The sequence below is a fragment of the Aphelocoma coerulescens genome, unplaced genomic scaffold (assembly GCF_041296385.1).
Source record: "Aphelocoma coerulescens isolate FSJ_1873_10779 unplaced genomic scaffold, UR_Acoe_1.0 HiC_scaffold_257, whole genome shotgun sequence".
Taxonomy (NCBI): Eukaryota; Metazoa; Chordata; class Aves; order Passeriformes; family Corvidae; genus Aphelocoma; species Aphelocoma coerulescens.
The window spans coordinates 93,189-111,475 of record NW_027183601.1 but is presented as its reverse complement, the minus strand read 5'-3'; the positions used below and the strand labels follow the sequence as shown (position 1 = coordinate 111,475).

The following is an 18,287-nucleotide window of genomic DNA, read 5'->3' as shown; positions in this document are numbered from 1 at the left end:
GGCCCAGAGGGAAGCCAAAGCCTTAGGTTTGAATTGAAACCTTTGGACAAGCTGGCATCCATGAAGCCACAGCAAAGTGCAATAGAACTACGGATTTTTAACTTTTAGTAGAAATAGATGCCAAGTGCCTTAGTCATGAAAAAGCTGTAGCAGAGATCTTCAGCACAGCTCTTGCTGCAGCAGTGTTACCTTTTCACAGAATTCTTTACTTTAGACAAAATCTAGATTGAATGGCACTGTTGCCATTTTTTAGATGGAGTGTTCACATAAACACTAAGAGCTGATAGAAACTGTAGATGCAAATCTGTGTAACACAGATGTAACACTTGTGTGAGGCTTACGACTGTTAGAATTAGACCAGGGTGGGTTAAGAAAACTAGAATCGTGTGTGAATCTTACTGGTCAATTAACAAATATAATCCACACTTCTGTAAGCAAAAAATATAGTGTATGGAGCATATAGAAGCAGCTGGTTTTGCCTGCTGCTGCTGCTTGGCTTTATCATGTAACCCCATTCAAAGTCTGCCTTCAAGACAGCTGTGAGACTGTGAAATCAAGAACTTAGCAGAACAGCAGCCTCCTCTGCTCTTTCACCCTGGTCTGAGAAGGAAGGGTACCCTGTCAAAAGCTCAACACTCGCCTTTCTGACTTTGTCTCTAAATGTCTACCTAACTTTGTTTCTAATTTTTTTTGTTTCTACCTTTGTTTTTAACTTTCAACCTTTCTACCTTTAGAAATTTGTTCGTTTCTTGTATTGTACCTCTTTGTTTGTTTCTAAATTTCTGCCGTTGTAACTTTTTTTCTAACTTTTTACTGTTTAAATGTCATTTGTTTTTAACTTTTTACCATTCCTCCCAGGGAGGGATGTGTGCAGAATACCAAAACCTGCTAAGGTCTTCATTTTGACATCTATAGACAAAGGCGATGGATTTAGATGTAGATTCATTTTGAAATAAGCCAGCCCTCTCTCTCTACTCTGTTGCATATAGGAATATAAGAAGCTGGGACTAGAGATGAGCAAGTTTTGAGCATAACGAGCCGGCGTTTTTCTGTAGGAAGGGAAGAAGCGAGTGCCTGGCGCCAGGAGCCGAGAGGCTCGGGCTGCAGGAGCTGCAGAGCGCCCTGAGCCGGCTTTTGCCTCTGCTCTGTCCGTGCCCCGCAGCGCGGCCCGGCCCCGGGCTGAGCTGGGCGGCGCTGCTGCCGCCTGGTGGCGAGAGCGCGGCACTGCCGGCCCCGGCACGGCGCCCCGGCGCTGCTGCCGCCCGGGGCCGGGGGAGCCGAGAGGGCGGCGGCCTCGGTGGCTGCCGAGCGTGGCAAGGGCAAGGAGCGAGCGGGGCCGCGTCTGGCAGCGGAGGGGAGGGGCGAAGGACGGTTCGGAGCGCCAAGGGACACGGGCGTGCATGAGCGGGGCCAGAGCGCTGCAAAGGAGCGGGCGCCGTGCGGGGCGGTGACCGCGACGAATGACAGCGCGGGGGGCGGCCCGGCGGGGCCGGTTTTGCCGGGCAGCAGAGGCGCGGTCGCAGCGCGACACGGGGCGGGGAGCACCGGGCGAGCACGGTGGGAATAGAGCCGCCCGCGTGCCGCTCTCAAGGGGGCGGCTCGGAAAGGAAGGCGCAGTTCGGCGCTTTCGGGACGGCGTAAGTGGCGTTTTTATTCGAACCTGCCAGGACCTTGCAGAGGGTGGGTGACACTACCGCCACACTCAAGATGGCGGACGCACTAGGCCCCCTAGGAGAGGTGTCCCTGCCGATGCCTGCCGGCGGTCGCGGGACCGTCGCCCGCCTCCGGCGCCGGTGACCCCACCACCCGTGTCCTCGCACCGGGGACCACGGCGGAAAATCGCGCGGAAAGCGCGGGGCCGGCGTCGGAATCCGGGCCGGATTCAGGCAGCTGAATAGACAAAAGCCCTTGTGAGGGGCGGGGGCCTTGTGCGTACCACACTAAAGATGGCGGCTCGACCGGAAGTGGCTTCTGCCAGCACCCAAGATGGCGGCGAAACCGGAAGTATGGTCATCGCCACACTAAAGATGGCGGTCGTTTACGCTGTTTTCTGACCTTCTCAAGATGGCGGCAGGGAAGGCCCCCTCTAGCTGCGTCTATTCGGCTGCCTGAACGCGACGCCGACACCGACGCCAGCCCAGCGCTTGCACGCAATTTTCTGAGGCGTTTCCCGCTATGCGGACACCGACTGTGGGGTCAGTGGCGCCTGGGGTAGGCGGGAGCATTCAGGCAGCCGAATAGACGGAGCGGGGTCCTCCACCGCCGCCATCTTGAGAAGGTCGCATCGCCACATGGGTGTGGTACCGGTAATTTCCGCCCTTCTTCGCCCGACGCGGCAATGGCGGGGAGTCCGGGGAGCAGCGCGGCCGGGCCGGGGGCACCGGGGCGGGTGCTGCGGGCTCGGAGGTGAGCGGGGAACGGGGACAGTCCCGAGCGGACGGTGGGGGCCGCGGGGGATCGGTATTCCGGCCCAGGGATGGGTGTCCCGGGACAGGGGTGGGGGTCCCGGCCCAGGGATGGGTTGCTGGACTATCTAATAAGATTATATAACGATCCTACAAGGAGAACTATGTAAAAAATCCTCCCTTGTTACCCTTCTCCCAGCCCCGCTGTGTTTTCAGGATCCTAGGGGCAGAGTTTGGGTCTGGACAAGGCTCTCGGGCACAGGGTGGGATTCTTGGGGTGCAGGACCAGGATTTGGACTCGATGCTCCCTGCGGGTCCCTTCCAGCCCAGGGAATGCTGCGATCCTGTGCCTCTGGGGGTGAAATAAAGGGGATCGGTGGGGGTTTTGCCCGCTGTGTTCACGGCCCCGCCGGCTCCGGGCGGGTTAAAGGCGCAGCTGCCCCGAGACAGCGGGACCGGCCGGGGCTGCCCGCTCCCGGTGCTGCCGCCTTGTGGGGAGAGCCCGGCACTGCAGCCCGGAACGGCGCTGGACACGGGATCGGCGTGGAACAGCAGCCCAGGGAATACTGAGGCGTCCCAGGGAATGATGAGGTGTCCCAGGGAATGCTGAGGCGTCCCAGGGAATGCTGAGGCGTCCCCTGCCCGGGGCACTCGGCAGCAAATCCCTGATGTTGAGCGGAAAAAGGAAAGTTCTGGGTTAGTGGGAGGAGGTTTCTGGAATGGAGTTGGGACAGGTGCTGATCCACGCAAGGAATCACGGGGTGGTTTGGCTTGGAAGAGCCACCAAGATCATTTACGCTCTGTTTGTTGTCCGATTCCGCAGCAAAGAACATCCAGAACTGGCACCTCACCCTCACGGACAGCAGGAATGTCTTGCATAGCTCTTGGAATGGGAAGGGCCGTTGGGAGCTCTGGCAGGAGCAGGTAAGAACAGAAATGGGATCATTCCGGCTGCTGCTGGAGGTGGTTTTCTGCTTTCAGGCTGTTCTTCTGACTGATCCTTTCACAGCACTGTTCTAGGGCACATTTGAGGGTAATTCCAGGAATTTCAAACCAGATGAAAACTGGTGGGGAAAAAATGTGAACCTGATCCATTTCTGGTAATTCCAAGCTTCTCCCACAACACCGTTCCAGGGGAAAGCTGATGAAAGGGTGAAGATGCAGAGGAGCAAGTGCTGTAAACCCCCCTGGCACTCAGACAGAGCAGACCTTGCCGTACTCCCAGCAGATCTCTTGGAGAAAGTGTGGGATGGCAAGGTTTTCCAGGAAAGCAAAAGGAGGGCAGAGATGAGGGAATAGCTGAAAGCCTGGGGGAATTGAGAGGGGCCACAAGAACTGTTTGTGTAGGAAAATGGGAGTTTGGGGGCTAAATTGGAGTTTCTCTCTGGGGCATCTTTGAGGGAAAAGCTGAGGTGCTGTTTAAGGGAGGGAATGCACATTTTTGGAGTGGAAAAGGTTTAATCAATATTGTAGAGGAAGTAAAATGTTGGGGGTAAAAGTGGATGCAATCTGGAGGGGACAGAATGAATATTTTGAAGGCAAAATGGGGAACTCCGTAGTGGACAGAGGGGGAACATTTTGGAGGCAACACTTGACAAACTCTCTGGGGTGGAGAACGAAGACATTGAGGGAAAAATGAGGTGGTGAGCAGTGGGCACGTAGGGAAGGTTGTGGGGGTAAATCTTGAGAAAAGCCCCGTGGTCTTCAAGAAATTCTTGGAATCAGGACGGAGGAATTCAGCGGTGGAAAACCAGGGGAATTTTGCGGGGGTAAAACTTTAAAAGATCTAAGAGTTGAGAGTGAGTGTTTTTAGGTGAAAAGGATGTCTTGTTGAAGTTGGGCATCTGGATTGCGGCATTTATGGACCAGAGGGTGTGTTTCCAGAAAGTAGAAGATAAAGAAGACTCCCAAAGCCTCGGTAGCTGTGTTAAGAAATCCCTGCCAGGGAAGAAAGGTACCTAAAGCTCCTAGAAGTAGGGACTAATTAGCATGGGAAGGGAAAAACCCAGCCCAGTGGGAGAGAGCAGGCCGGGTAAGGGAAGAGAAGGATGCCCTTAAGAAGAAGCAGGGAAGGGGAATTTCTCGGTTTGCTCAAATGTATCAAAAAGTTTGGAATCTGGGTCTGTGTGGAGGCCGGGATTTTCTCGGCCACATCCAGAGCCCAGCACTAGGAATAAAGTAATTCCAGGCTTTACAACGCCAAAAATGCAGTACCAGAGAGTTCTGTTGTCCCGAGGACTTGGGGGATAGTTGGCAAAAATTTCTGGGGGCCCAGGCTGGACCGAGCTTTTCACACTCCCCGGATTCACGGGATCGGGGATTCCAGCGTGCCCTGCACGGGTGTTTCAGGGAAGTCCCAAATCCGTGTGAGCACAAAGCAGAATCCCCTGGGAGCTGAAGGCAACGGGATATTTCTTGGGAATTTTGAAGGATTAGGTGAGTCCTCAGTGATAGGTTGGAATGAACGCAAATTGTCCGGGAGTTGCTGGTTTAGGGATGGCCAGGTCTGGATTTGGATTTGTGGGCACCGAGCGTTCCTTGTGTCAGCTTTAGGTCTGGGTTGGTGGGAATTGTCGGAGAAAAGAGAAGGGAATTGCAATGCAGAGCTCCATTCCTGGAGAAAGGATCAGGATGGGAGAGGAAAGGCTGTGGAGCTGCTGGGAGCTCCTGGAGACCAAAAGGATCTGAGGTCCGGAGGCAAAAGCTGTGGAACAAAGCCTGAAAAGGGTGCGGGGTGGGGCGGGAGGGGGAGGAGGGCACCGCGGGGGGTGGGGGGAAAGAGGGAAAGGATCCCTGCTCCGGGAATCCAGCAGGGGCCAGGAGAGGATCATTTTCCATCCACTGCTCTCAGTGGAATCCTAATAAGGAAGGTCGAAGGAAAGTGATTCATTTGTTTGTTCTTAGGTTTGGAATGAAAGGTGCTCTTCCAGAGGGGAATATTCACCTGTTAAAATTCTGTTGGATCCAGGAAAAGAGGGAGGCAGCAGCTGGGGAATGAACGGGTGGATTTTTGGCGGATACAGGCAAAGGCATGGGCAGGGGCACTTAGGTAAAATACACTTCATGGGCAGCACCAGGAAAAGCCTCAACTGCCCTTTTTTTCCAAGCTCTGACATTCCAGAGGAGTAAGCAGCGGTCAGCACATCGCTCTCTAGAATTCCTTGGATGGCCAGTGCTTTGTTGGGAAGAGGTGACATTTGGAAAGGAACAAATCCGGGGATATAATTCCTGATAGTGAGGCCCTGGTTTTGATATCCTTCCAGCACCCGAACGCAACAGAGGGAATGCTGGAGGAGGAGGTGGAAAACGCTGTCGCTCCGTTGGTGGAATTCCTGGGAAATGGAAAGCAGCAGAAGCAGCAAGAACAGAGTTGGAAGCAGGCTCCAGCCGGGTAAGGCAGACACCAAATCCTTTGGAATTAGAACTGGGCAGGGGTGGGAAGAATTAATTCTTCAATTTGTAGCCCATGGATTCCTGAGCAGGATCCTGGCAGGGAAGACTGCAGGGATCGGCCTGGGGACTGTTCCCGGCTGGGGGCAGCGAGGCTTGGAATTGGCTGGAGGGAAGAAAGGGGGATCCTTTGAGCACAAGGATCAGCTGTGAAATGTGGAGATGGCATCAGACAATTCCTCGGGAGGGTTCGGTTCCTGGGCCAAATGGATCTCCTGCCTTGTGAAGGAGCTCAGAGATCTGGGAATCTCCCTGGCTATTCCCTGTGTGAGTCTTCATCTCCATCCCGCCTTATCCTGATCAAATAAGGGCCTGAGATGTGTTTAGCAGCAAATGCATTCCTGTAAAGAAAGCCAAGAGCAAAGAGCATCCAGATGCAGAGAAGTCTTTAGAAAAGCATTCCAGACGTGCAAATGAGGGATATGTCTTCCTGCATCTCCCGTTGTTTTTCTCTGTCAGGTTTTGGAGGGGTTTCTCTCCGTGATTTCCCGCAGTCCAGGTGCGTCCCTTCTTTTGTCCAAATCCAGTGCCAGAGGATTGAACAGCTGACGAGGGGGGTCTGGGATGAAAAGGGTTCTCCTAAAATGAGGGAAACAATGCTGGAAGAGAAATGAGCATCCTTTTAATGCCTGGAATAAAAATGCTGGAATGCTGAGGCGTCCCAGGGAAGGCTGAGGCGTCCCCTGCCCGGGGCACTCGGCAGCAAATCCCTGATGTTGAGCGGAAAAAGGAAAGTTCTGGGTTAGTGGGAGGAGGTTTCTGGAATGGAGTTGGGACAGGTGCTGATCCACGCAAGGAATCACGGGGTGGTTTGGCTTGGAAGAGCCACCAAGATCATTTACGCTCTGTTTGTTGTCCGATTCCGCAGCAAAGAACATCCAGAACTGGCACCTCACCCTCACGGACAGCAGGAATGTCTTGCATAGCTGTTGTTTTGGAATGGGAAGGGCCGTTGGGAGCTCTGGCAGGAGCAGGTAAGAACAGAAATGGGATCATTCCGGCTGCTGCTGGAGGTGGTTTTCTGCTTTCAGGCTGTTCTTCTGACTGATCCTTTCACAGCACTGTTCTAGGGCACATTTGAGGGTAATTCCAGGAATTTCAAACCAGATGAAAACTGGTGGGGAAAAAATGTGAACCTGATCCATTTCTGGTAATTCCAAGCTTCTCCCACAACACCGTTCCAGGGGAAAGCTGATGAAAGGGTGAAGATGCAGAGGAGCAAGTGCTGTAAACCCCCCTGGCACTCTGACAGAGCAGACCTTGCCGTACTCCCAGCAGATCTCTTGGAGAAAGTGTGGGATGGCAAGGTTTTCCAGGAAAGCAAAAGGAGGGCAGAGATGAGGGAATAGCTGAAAGCCTGGGGGAATTGAGAGGGGCCACAAGAACTGTTTGTGTAGGAAAATGGGAGTTTGGGGGCTAAATTGGAGTTTCTCTCTGGGGCATCTTTGAGGGAAAAGCTGAGGTGCTGTTTAAGGGAGGGAATGCACATTTTTGGAGTGGAAAAGGTTTAATCAATATTGTAGAGGAAGTAAAATGTTGGGGGTAAAAGTGGATGCAATCTGGAGGGGACAGAATGAATATTTTGAAGGCAAAATGGGGAACTCCGTAGTGGACAGAGGGGGAACATTTTGGAGGCAACACTTGACAAACTCTCTGGGGTGGAGAACGAAGACATTGAGGGAAAAATGAGGTGGTGAGCAGTGGGCACGTAGGGAAGGTTGTGGGGGTAAATCTTGAGAAAAGCCCCGTGGTATTCAAGAAATTCTTGGAATCAGGACGGAGGAATTCAGCGGTGGAAAAGCAGGGGAATTTTGCGGGGGTAAAACTTTAAAAGATCTAAGAGTTGAGAGTGAGTGTTTTTAGGTGAAAAGGATGTCTTGTTGAAGTTGGGCATCTGGATTGTGGCATTTATGGATCAGAGGGTGTGTTTCCAGAAAGTAGAAGATAAAGAAGACTCCCAAAGCCTCGGTAGCTGTGTTAAGAAATCCCTGCCAGGGAAGAAAGGTACCTAAAGCTCCTAGAAGTAGGGACTAATTAGCATGGGAAGGGAAAAACCCAGCCCAGTGGGAGAGAGCAGGCCGGGTAAGGGAAGAGAAGGATGCCCTTAAGAAGAAGCAGGGAAGGGGAATTTCTCGGTTTGCTCAAATGTATCAAAAAGTTTGGAATCTGGGTCTGTGTGGAGGCCGGGATTTTCTCGGCCACATCCAGAGCCCAGCACTAGGAATAAAGTAATTCCAGGCTTTACAACGCCAAAAATGCAGTACCAGAGAGTTCTGTTGTCCCGAGGACTTGGGGGATAGTTGGCAAAAATTTCTGGGGGCCCAGGCTGGACCGAGCTTTTCACACTCCCCGGATTCACGGGATCGGGGATTCCAGCGTGCCCTGCACGGGTGTTTCAGGGAAGTCCCAAATCCGTGTGAGCACAAAGCAGAATCCCCTGGGAGCTGAAGGCAACGGGATATTTCTTGGGAATTTTGAAGGATTAGGTGAGTCCTCAGTGATAGGTTGGAATGAACGCAAATTGTCCGGGAGTTGCTGGTTTAGGGATGGCCAGGTCTGGATTTGGATTTGTGGGCACCGAGCGTTCCTTGTGTCAGCTTTAGGTCTGGGTTGGTGGGAATTGTCGGAGAAAAGAGAAGGGAATTGCAATGCAGAGCTCCATTCCTGGAGAAAGGATCAGGATGGGAGAGGAAAGGCTGTGGAGCTGCTGGGAGCTCCTGGAGACCAAAAGGATCTGAGGTCCGGAGGCAAAAGCTGTGGAAGAAAGGCTGAAAAGGGTGCGGGGTGGGGCGGGAGGGGGAGGAGGGCACCGCGGGGGGTGGGGGGAAAGAGGGAAAGGATCCCTGCTCCGGGAATCCAGCAGGGACCAGGAGAGGATCATTTTCCATCCACTGCTCTCAGTGGAATCCTAATAAGGAAGGTCGAAGGAAAGTGATTCATTTGTTTGTTCTTAGGTTTGGAATGAAAGGTGCTCTTCCAGAGGGGAATATTCACCTGTTAAAATTCTGTTGGATCCAGGAAAAGAGGGAGGCAGCAGCTGGGGAATGAACGGGTGGATTTTTGGCGGATACAGGCAAAGGCATGGGCAGGGGCACTTAGGTAAAATACACTTCATGGGCAGCACCAGGAAAAGCCTCAACTGCCCTTTTTTTCCAAGCTCTGACATTCCAGAGGAGTAAGCAGCGGTCAGCACATGGCTCTCTAGAATTCCTTGGATGGCCAGTGCTTTGTTGGGAAGAGGTGACATTTGGAAAGGAACAAATCCGGGGATATAATTCCTGATAGTGAGGCCCTGGTTTTGATATCCTTCCAGCACCCGAACGCAACAGAGGGAATGCTGGAGGAGGAGGTGGAAAACGCTGTCGCTCCGTTGGTGGAATTCCTGGGAAATGGAAAGCAGCAGAAGCAGCAAGAGCAGAGTTGGAAGCAGGCTCCAGCCGGGTAAGGCAGACACCAAATCCTTTGGAATTAGAACTGGGCAGGGGTGGGAAGAATTAATTCTTCAATTTGTAGCCCATGGATTCCTGAGCAGGATCCTGGCAGGGAAGACTGCAGGGATCGGCCTGGGGACTGTTCCCGGCTGGGGGCAGCGAGGCTTGGAATTGGCTGAAGGGAAGAAAGGGGGATCCTTTGAGCACAAGGATCAGCTGTGAAATGTGGAGATGGCATCAGACAATTCCTCGGGAGGGTTCGGTTCCTGGGTCAAATGGATCTCCTGCCTTGTGGAGGAGCTCAGAGATCTGGGAAGAGCCCAACCGACACAGGGAATGCACTGGCAGATAAAACTGCTGGGGAACGGTGGGGAAAAGCATCCGAACAGGGGGCCTCGTTTTGTACAGGAATGGTACAAAAATATCCAAAGAGCAGGAATCCAATGGGATTTACATGTTCCTTGGAGACCACAATCCAGTGGGAAGTCTGAGAGATGGTAACAAAACCTAAAAAGGCAAATTAGCCTAATCTGCCCAAAGCCTCCAATGGCCACATTCCCTGGCATTGCTGAGGAATTCAGCCGAGCTCCAAGCAAAAGGTGAGCCCCTATGGAATCCTTTCTGGGAGACCATATCCAGCTGGGACTCTTCCTGGAGAAGGCCATGGGATATGGGTTATCCCAGGTCCAGAGAATATGTCATTTCCTTGGGAAAAACACTTGGATCACTGCATCACTTATTGTTTTAGGCTCACCAGTCACCCGGGCTATCCAAGTCCATCCTCCCCAGCAGGGAGAGCGGGAGCGCATCCGGACATGGAGAATTTCTGGGAGAGCCCGGGAGAAGAAAGAAGGCTCCAGCTTCACAGATCTGTGTCATAACCCATCCTGTCGGCCGCTCCTGTTTAAACCTGGTGGATTGGGCCTCTTGGATTGAGCAGCACTAATTGCTGGGAATGAAGCAGCCTTTGGTACTTCTTTTCCACGAAACCTCTCCATCCTGCCCTTCAATCCTGTTGCAAACAGGGGAAAAACCTAAAACTCCGTTTTTCCCCCCCTCTCCCCTTCACTTTGCCTCCTCTTTTCTTGCAGGCTTTGGGCTATCCAGGCTTGGATGTGGATTAGGCAGAGCACCCTGTAAGCTCAGCTCCAGGTTGGATTGCAGCGGTGTTGGAAGCACCAGGGATTCTCCCAAGGTTTGGTGTGAGGAGCTGCATCTTGGGAGGGGCTGGGATTTTGTGCACTTCTGGGGTTTTTTTTTTCCTGTTTGCCTTTTGGGCCGGCTCAGAGAAAAAGCTGAAAACCGAAGAAGCTGAGGGGGGTTCCCAAATTCCTTTCCAGCCCTTCAGAGGAGGCACAAAGCCACGTGCAGCTGAGGAAAGGGATGTGAGGAGAATGGCAATAATGGAGCCTCGGGACTCTGCACTTCCTTCTTTTCACGTGTTTGGAGGTGCAGGAAATGCCAAACCCCGCAGGAATTCTGTGTCTGTAACATTGGGTGCAACCTCTTGAAACCCAAGTGCTCAGAGTGGGGTTTTCCCAAGGGTAAATCCCGATGTGACATGGCAAAGCTTCAGTGAGGATTTCCAGGCTTGACTGCACAGCTTTTGGGAAAGCTCAGGAGCCAAACAATATCAGATTTCTATGGGATTTGGATCAAACGTGGCGTTTAAATGTGGGACAGCTCAGCTCCCCGGGTGAGAAAGTGCTTGGAGTAGCCAGGCGGAGCCGTTTTTGAGAATTCCAAGCATTGTGTCCTTACGCTCCTTAATACAGCGTTTAAATAATTGATACAGAATGGAGACAGTATCAGGGGGATTTCTTAGAGTGGCAGGGATGTTTTTTCACCTGGCAGTGTGTCGGGATAGTCAAGACTCCTTATGTCAGAATTAATTGGTCTTCCTTCTTTTCCCTTTTGTTCTTTCTAGATTGTGGCTGAGTGGGGAGAATGTTTGGGGTAAAGAAACTAAATGCCCGAGGGAAGCTTCGTGTTGCCGTGGGGCTGCTTTAGGCAGAGACACTGGACATGAAATTCCAGGGATGTTCCCCTTGCTGGAGTGGGAAGCAGTGGAAGCAGTTTGCTGCCAAGTGCAAAGAGCATCCAGATGCAGAGAAGTCTTTAGAAAAGCACTCCGGACGTGCAAATGAGGGATGTGTCTTCCTGCATCTCCTGTTGATTTTCTCTGTCAGGTTTTGGAGGGGTTTCTCTCTGTGATTTCCTGCGATCCAGGTGCGTCCCTTCTTTTGTCCAAATCCAGTGCCAGAGGATTGAACAGCTGATGAGTGGGGTCTGGGATGAAAACGGTTCTGCTAAAATGAGGGAAGCAATGCTGGAAGAGAAATGGGCATCTTTTTAATGCCTGGTATAAAAATGCTGGAAAAGGGCACTTTTTATTTGATATGGTGTTATTCTTCATGCTTTTTTTCCATGGATAAAATTTCATGGTGAGCAATCATAGGAGAAATAGGAAATGCAGGAGTCTTGGAGTCCACAGTGGGATTAACTTTGCTTTTCTGCACTCTTTCAAGACAGGAAAAACCACTGAAGTCGTCCCAAGAGCTTTGGTATTAGAGCAGCCAAAGCCAGCTAGGGCCCCCCTTGTCCTGCCCATGGTGTGGGTAAGTCACAGGCTCCTCTTCTCTGTGTTGGGATGAACTGCCTAGGGAATGCCGTTTCCAGCAGCCTGGTGTGCTGGAAAAAGGGAGAAGGGAAGAGGGAATGTGGTGCCAGAGCTGCGTGCCATCGGGTTGTGTTTCCCTCTGCGGACAGAGAGTCTCTGGGCCGAGGTGAGATTGCTGGGAGTGCTTGGATGAGCTGTGCAGGAGACAGGGAGTTGGGGATTGCAGCTGGGGATTGGAACCACTGCCTTAGGTCTGCTTAGTCAGTGTCTGTGTGAAGTGGGATTTGCGCTGGAGAGGTGCTGTCGGGAACAAAGGACGGAGTAAATCCTCTCCGGGGATGCGCAGGGAGGGAGTGAGTTGCAGGGAAGGAGAGTATTTCTAAGCCGTGTCAATATTTCCCTGAAAGTGGGGCTGGAGCAGTGAGGGGGGTGCTTGGGTTTGGCCTGGGCCTGTCAGGAAGAGCCATAAACGAGCCAGCCCAGGCCCTGACGCCTGCGTGGATGTTTGACACACTTCTACAGAAAGCCAAGGCAGTCATGAATGCAGAGGACAAATTGTAGGCGACTGCTTACGATCTGTGGGGAATTTCCTTTGGAATTACCAGTCAGAGTGTGCATGCAAGCAGAGCACATCTTTTGGCTTTTTCCGGTCTGTCATCTCCTGTCTGGCTATAGAGAGCTTTGTGCGCTGCCGTTCAGGAAGCAGCGTGTTTTCAGCTGGAAATTTGGGGTGGGTTTGTTTCCTCAGGGTCTGGGGTCTTTCCTGAGAGAATCACCCTCCCATAAATCCCCCGGGTTGTTCTACACAGCTGCTTTGGCCCTGGGTCAGAGAGAGAGAAGGGAAATGACTTTTTAGGGCGTTGAAATTTCTCCCGGCAGGAGTGGGACGGTCTTGCCCCTCCCCAAAGCCGTGCAGGCGCATGGGAGTAGCTCAGTGCCGGCGCAGCTCTCTGAGCAATAACAACGCTTGGGAGGTTCGAGTGTTGATAACACCTCTCCTGTCTCCTGGGGCCCAAGGTTCGGTCTCACGGCCCCGGACCTGTGAGGGAGAAAAGGAACTTGGGCTATTCCTGGGAAAGCTTCTGTTATTCCTTGTGCAGCCTTTTAATTCCGTGTTCTGATGGACTGTCCGCTGTCTTTCCAACAGGACTTGTCAGAGATTGAGATTTGGGAATTGAATTTGGGTCCGTTCACTACAGAATCTTGCCAAGCCTGAAGGCCTGGGGCGATGACTGCTCTCAGCGAGGGCTCTTTATGAATCCTCTGTCAGATTTCCCTCAGTGCTGGGCAGGAAAGGCGAGGGTTTGGATCAGGAATTCTGCAAGCAGGCCCTGTGTGACCGTTGGCCTCTTGTGTGTGTGTGTGCATCAGTGAGCCAAAGTCAAGAGCAAAGGCTGGTTTGGTTTTAAGAACTTACAGTAACTTTAAAAAAAAGTCATCAACTTTTTCTTCTTTTTTAAATTTAGGTGCTGGAATTGGCTCTCTGGACATGTGCTGAGCTCTCGCTGCTGCAGACTGTGCAGCCTTAATTGCTGCAGGTTCCTCTTCCCAGCCCAGGAGAAAGTTGGTGTTCCCTGAGTGGCTGCAGTTCCCTGGATGTGGCGGGAGGAGGTCTCTGCTGGGGAGTGGGAGAAATGTCCCTGCCCGGTGCCGTGTCCTTGGTGGGCAGAGAGCGCCGATCGTGGCAAGGGGGGTTTGTGAGTATGGAATCAGTCCTGCCTACGGCGCTGACGGAAGAGAGAAGCACTGGGGCAGAGTACGGAGAAACTTGGAATTTCAGGTGTGGCTTAACAGAAAGCTCAGGGTGCAAAAAGGGGGGTTTTGTGTGCCCAAATTGCCTTGAGACGGCTTTGCTGTCTGTTCTCTGCAATTGTGCCTTCTGAACACGAGAGCGTTTTACTCGTGGTGCCGTGCGCAGCAGTTCCCACAGTGCCGGCCGGGAAACAGACAATGCTGAAAATTGAAGGGATTTGGACGCGTAAAAACGAGCTGTTCGTTCTTCTCCGGTGCGAGGGGTTTGATGTTGGTTGGCAGCAAAGTTTCCTGGTTGTCTTCTACTCTTGCTCATTCTCAAAGTCAGTGTAGGATTTCCAAAGAACCTGCAACAGAGAAACCTCTCCTCGTGTTTGTTCCGGGCACACGGAGATACCGGGAGGGGAAGAGAAGGGGTAAAGATGAGATTTCCCTGAGAGAAGGTTCGGAGATCGGGGTGCGTTCACTGGCGCCACGGGCTGGGATTAGGGCTGAGCGGCACCAACCCCGGTGCGCATTATCCCCTCGGCTTTCCCCTCCTGTTCCAGCAGGGGATTCATGGCCCTGCCGAGAGACAGATGTTAATTAGTGAGTGCCGGGCCGAGCCGTGCCAGCAGCAGGTTCTGTTCGAGCCGGTGCTTTACTGGCACTTTCGTCAGCCACACTCTCTAATTAAAGTCCTGGCGTTTGTTCCTGATTTTCTTTCACTCTTGCATCCAACTTTGCAGCTCTTTTCTTCTCTCTGTCCAGTGTGTCTTTTGTGTTGCTTTCTTGTCCTGTGTGCTCCCCATGCCATTGCCTTTCACTGCCTCCTCTCTCTTGTTTTTCTTTTAAGAAATAAATACTCACTCTTTATTTAATAAACACCGCAGAGAGGAGAGGGGGGAGAAATGTTCCCTTACAGCTGTGAAGTTGAAGCAGACAGCAGAGTTCCGTGATAGGGATGTCCTGGTGTTCTTTTAAGAAATCCATACTGACCTTTATTGAATAAATTCTGCTCAATCCCTCTCCCTGTTCTGTCTCTGTCTCCCTCGCCGCCCGCATCTTTCTCTTTCCTTCTTTCTTGCTCTCCTTTTTCCTTTGTGCTGCAGTGTGACTGTATTTCTTTGTCCCTCTCACTGTCCTTTTGCCTGTCCCTGTCTGCATCGGCTGCTCGGTCCCTCTCCCTCATGGTGCCCTTCTCTTGAGAGCCCCCTGTCCTGCTGCCCATCCCTCTCTTTCCCCATCCCTCTGCTGCACCTTCCCTGTGTTTCCAGCCAAGCCCCTTTTTGGGGGATGTATGCATGGAAATGGCTTTATTAAAGTGCCGTTCTGCTGTCCAGGGCAGTTTGTCTCATTTTGTGCATTCTTTGGAGGTGAGGAAAAAAGGCTGGGGGCGGGGGTGGAGACTCGGGGGCTCTGAATGTCACTTGGGGCACCCCAATGTCCCTGGGAGAGCCGCGATGCAGTGGAGGAGCAGGTGAGTGGGGAATGAGGGGGGCCATTGCTGGGTGCCCTCCCCCAGAGGGGCCCAAAACTGCCAGAAAATCCACCGGGAGGGATGTGTGTATGACAGTGTGGAATCCCCAAACCTGTCAAGTTCTTTGTTTTTACATCTATAGACAAATTTAGATGTAGATTCATTTTGAAATAAGCCAGCCCTCTCTCTACTCTGTTGCATATAGGAATATAAGAAACTGGGACTAGAGATGAGCAAGTTTTGAGAATAACGAGGCGGCGTTTTTCTGTAGGAAGGGAAGAAGCGAGTGCCTGGCGCCAGGAGCCGAGAGGCTCGGGCTGCAGGAGCTGCAGAGCGCCCTGAGCCGGCTTTTGCCTCTGCTCTGTCCGTGCCCCGCAGCGCGGCCCGGCCCCGGGCTGAGCTGGGCGGCGCTGCTGCCGCCTGGTGGCGAGAGCGCGGCACTGCCGGCCCCGGCACGGCGCCCCGGCGCTGCTGCCGCCCGGGGCCGGGGGAGCCGAGAGGGCGGCGGCCTCGGTGGCTGCCGAGCGTGGCAAGGAGCGAGCGGGGCCGCGTCTGGCAGCGGAGGGGAGGGGCGAAGGACGGTTCGGAGCGCCAAGGGACACGGGCGTGCATGAGCGGGGCCAGAGCGCTGCAAAGGAGCGGGCGCCGTGCGGGGCGGTGACCGCGACGAATGACAGCGCGGGGGGCGGCCCGGCGGGGCCGGTTTTGCCGGGCAGCAGAGGCGCGGTCGCAGCGCGAGCCGGGGCGGGGAGCACCGGGCGAGCACGGTGGGAATAGAGCCGCCCGCGTGCCGCTCTCAAGGGGGCGGCTCGGAAAGGAAGGCGCAGTTTGGCGCTTTCGGGACGGCGTAAGTGGCGTTTTTATTCGAACCTGCCAGGACCTTGCAGAGGGTGGATGACACTTCCGCCACACTCAAGATGGCGGACGCAATAGGCCCCTAAGAGAGGTGTCCCTGCCGATGCCTGCCGCCGGTCGCGGGACCGTCGCCCGCCTCCGGCGCCGGTGACCCCACCACCCGTGTCCTCGCACCGGGGACCACCGCGGAAAATCGCGCGGAAAGCGCGGGGCCGGCGTCGGAGTCCGGGCTGGATTCAGGCAGCTGAATAGACAGAAGCTCTTGTGAGGGGGGGGGGGAGGGGGGGGCCTTGTGCGTACAACACTAAAGATGGCGGCTCGACCGGAAGTGGCTTCTGCCAGCACCCAAGATGGCGGCAAAACCGGAAATTAGGTCATCGCCACACTAAAGATGGCGGTCGTTTACGCAGTTTTCTGACCTTCTCAAGATGGTGGCAGGGAAGGCCCCCTCTAGCTGCGTCTATTCGGCTGCCTGAACGCGACGCCGACACCAACGCCAGCCCAGCGCTTGCACGCAATTTTCTGAGGCGTTTCCCGCTATGCGGACACCGACTGTGGGGTCAGCGGCGCCTGGGGTAGGCGGGAGCATTCAGGCAGCCGAATAGACGGAGCGGGGTCCTCCACCGCCGCCATCTTGAGAAGGTCGCATCGCCACATTGGTGTGGTACCGGTAATTTCCGCCCATCTTCGCCCGACGTGGCAATGGCGGGGAGTCCGGGGAGCAGCGCTGCCGGGCCGGGGGCACCGGGGCGGGTGCTGCGGGCTCGGAGGTGAGCGGGGAACGGGGACAGTCCCGAGCGGACGGTGGGGGCCGCGGGGGATCGGTATTCCGGCCCAGGGATGGGTGTCCCGGGACAGGGGTGGGGGTCCCGGCCCAGGGATGGGTTGCTGGACTATCTAATAAGATTATATAACGATCATACAAGGAGAACTATGTAAAAAATCCTCCCTTGTTACCCTTCTCCCAGCCCCGCTGTGTTTTCAGGATCCTGGGGGCAGAGTTTGTGTCTGGACAAGGCTCTCGGGCACAGGGTGGGATTCTTGGGGTGCAGGACGAGGATGTGGACTCGATGCTCCCTGCGGGTCCCTTCCAGCCCAGGGAATGCTGCGATCCTGTGCCTCTGGGGGTGAAAGAAAGGGGATCGGTGGGGTTTTTGCCCGCTGTGTTCACGGCCCCGCCGGCTCCGGGCGGGTTAAAGGCGCAGCTGCCCCGAGACAGCGGGACCGGCCGGGGCTGCTCGCTCCCGGTGCTGCCGCCTTGTGGGGAGAGCCCGGCACTGCAGCCCGGAACGGCGCTGGACACGGGATCGGCGTGGAACAGCACCCCAGGGAATGCTGAGGCACCCCAGGGAATGCTGAGGCGTCCCAGGGAATGCTGAGGTGTCCCAGAGAGGGCTGAGGCGTCCCCTGCCCGGGGCACTCGGCAGCAAATCCCTGATGTTGAGCGGAAAAAGGAAGGTTCTGGGTTAGTGGGAGGAGGTTTCTGGAATGGAGTTGGGACAGGTGCTGATCCACGCAAGGAATCACGGGGTGGTTTGGCTTGGAAGAGCCACCAAGATCATTTACGCTCTGTTTGTTGTCCGATTCCACAGCAAAGAACATCCAGAACTGGCACCTCACCCTCATGGACAGCAGGAATGTCTTCGATAGTTCTTGTTTTGGAATGGGAAGGGCCATTGGGAGCTCTGGCAGGACCAGGTAAGAACAGAAATGGGATCATTCTGGCTGCTGCTGGAGGTGGTTTTCTGCTTTCAGGCTGTTCTTCTGATTGATCCTTTCACAGCACTGTTCTAGGGCACGTTTGAGGGTAATTCCAGGAATTTCAAACCAGATGAAAACTGGTGGGGAAAAAGTGTGAACCCGATCCATTTCTGGTAATTCCAAGCTTCTCGCACAACACCGTTCCAGGGGAAAGCTGATGAAAGGGTGAAGATGCAGAGGAGCAAGTGCTGTAAACCCCCCTGGCACTCTGACAGAGCAGACCTTGCCGTACTCCCAGCAGATCTCTTGGAGAAAGTGTGGGATGGCAAGGTTTTCCGGGAAAGCAAAAGGAGGGCAGAGATGAGGGAATAGGCTTCCAGTTATTCCTTTAGCTGAAAGCCTGGGGGAATTGAGAGGGGCCACAAGAACTGTTTGTGTAGGAAAATGGGAGTTTGGGGGCTGAATCGGAGTTTCTCTCTGGGGCATTTTTGAGGGAAAAGCTGAGGTGCTGTTTAAGGGAGGGAATGCACATTTTTGGGGTGGAAAAGGTTTAATCAATATTGTAGAGGAAGTAAAATGTTGGGGGTAAAAGTGGATGCAATCTGGAGGGGACA

General features: G+C 53.9%; 1 long non-coding RNA gene across 1 annotated transcript; it reads left to right on the top strand.

The window, feature by feature from the left end:
* Positions 1-10,427: 10,427 nt before the first annotated feature.
* Positions 10,428-13,441, top strand: LOC138101383 (uncharacterized). The gene is made up of 4 exons (XR_011147128.1): positions 10,428-10,481; positions 11,214-11,515; positions 11,815-11,904; positions 13,373-13,441. It is a non-coding gene; the product is annotated as an uncharacterized lncRNA (long non-coding RNA).
* Positions 13,442-18,287: the final 4,846 nt, after the last annotated feature.